Source organism: Austrofundulus limnaeus, unplaced genomic scaffold (assembly GCF_001266775.1).
Source record: "Austrofundulus limnaeus strain Quisiro unplaced genomic scaffold, Austrofundulus_limnaeus-1.0 Scaffold77, whole genome shotgun sequence".
Lineage (NCBI taxonomy): Eukaryota > Metazoa > Chordata > Actinopteri > Cyprinodontiformes > Rivulidae > Austrofundulus > Austrofundulus limnaeus.
In genome coordinates, this window is record NW_013952479.1 from 1,437,532 (window position 1) to 1,439,201 (window position 1,670).

Below are 1,670 nucleotides of genomic sequence, written 5' to 3' on the forward strand. Positions count from 1 at the left end.
ACATTGGTGAATGTCACAAATTCTCCTAAATCACTCGTACGCACAACTTAAGAACAAATCTGTGCGTACGAACAATTTTTGCATGAGGCCCAATGTAAAGTAGGAGCAGCTTATCCATGCTAGTCGCTAGCCTCTTCAATGCTACCAGCTTATCCATGCTAGTCACTAGCCTCTTCAGTGCAAACACCAGCTTATCCATGCTAGTCACTAGCCTCTCAGATGCTAACACAAATGAATAGTCTCCTCTCATTTGCCAGCACCGGCCTTTTCTTTTCTTTTTTTTTTTTTTTTTCGTTTTTTCTTTTTAGACTTTATGAATTTGCAGGGAGTACCCTTTAATTGTTTGGAACTTTTAAACATAAATCTACTTCAAAATGACTCATTTATTCTGTGAAAAATGTCTCTTTGATCCGAGTTAAAGAGGATCTCAGAGAACGGGTAACTTTTTGTAACCGGTGCAGCAGATGCTGTCTCTGATCTAACTGACGAAACAGATTAGGAGTGAGACGTGGCCACTGGTGAGATGACTACAGTCACCTGTGTTGATGGGAGTGCTCCAAGGGGCCGGTCACACTGATTCACCAGGCTTCAAACAAACCTGGATCCATTGGACGTTAGCTGATAATGCACCCGGGAGTGAAGGGTCAAACGGCTCATTCTTTTCTGGTGGACACTGCATTCATCATCGTTATGGTGAGGCCGGCTCAGTTGAAGAAACGAGCTGTCTGGCTCATCAGAACAGTTCATCTATGAAAATATATTTTTTAAAAACCTGTTTTTTTCCATCATTGCGGCCAACATGAGTCGATCTAACCGTAACTAATCTTCACGCTGGAAGAGATTTGTTCACTTGAATCGATTTTAAGCAAACCTTTGTCTCTATTATTAGAGAGCGAGCATTTAAAATCACCAAGGCAGTAGAAAAAAGGCGACTTTTTTTAATCTCCCGCTCTGTGTTATTGCATTTACAATACTTTTGATCCAGCCCTCTGTGGTGCCGTTAAGACAAATTCAAGCCTAACAGCTTCTTTTCAGCTCTGTGTTCATCCTGAGTGCTGCACTGAGAGCCGCTCGGCAGAACATTTGTGAAAGAAGTCATTTCTCAACACGTTCACACAGAAACATGCATTTTCGATGTTCATCCATGTGTGCGCAGACAGTTTTCATACGCTGTGATCTCTTCTTCTTCTTTCTTTCTTTTTTTGTCTTTTTCTGTCTCTGTGAAGAAGCAGAGGCAGCGTCACTGTTCCGCTCTGACTCCAAAGAGATTTGCAGCAAATGAGCTCATCCATCAGCAGACGTGCATGTGGGGACAAGGGGATGATGATGAGCAGGGGGGGTGGGAGGGGTGGGGTGGAGTAAGATAAAGAGAGACAGTGGGCCGAATGGGGTGGTGGAGGGGGGGGGGGACGAACAGAAGCACTGCTCAAAGAGAAGCTGCACAGTAAAATATGATAGCTGTGGCATTTCTACACCACAGGTCATCTTTTGTGTTGTGTTTCTTGTTCAGGTCGTCTGAAAATAAAAAAAAAGGCATGACATTTAGAGGAGAAGCAGTTTTTACTGTACACTATCAAAGACAAAAGTCACTTTTTTGTAACCGAACACTTTTTTTTTTTGATGGCCTCCCTTCTCCCCCTTTAGCCATCCTCTCCACACCATTATTATGT

The 1,670-nt window shown here is 43.0% G+C and overlaps 1 long non-coding RNA gene across 1 annotated transcript in view; it reads left to right on the plus strand.

The window, feature by feature from the left end:
• LOC106519462 (uncharacterized) overlaps positions 1-1,670 on the plus strand; it is a 42,873-nt gene that overhangs the window by 3,221 nt on the left and 37,982 nt on the right. The window lies entirely within an intron of this gene.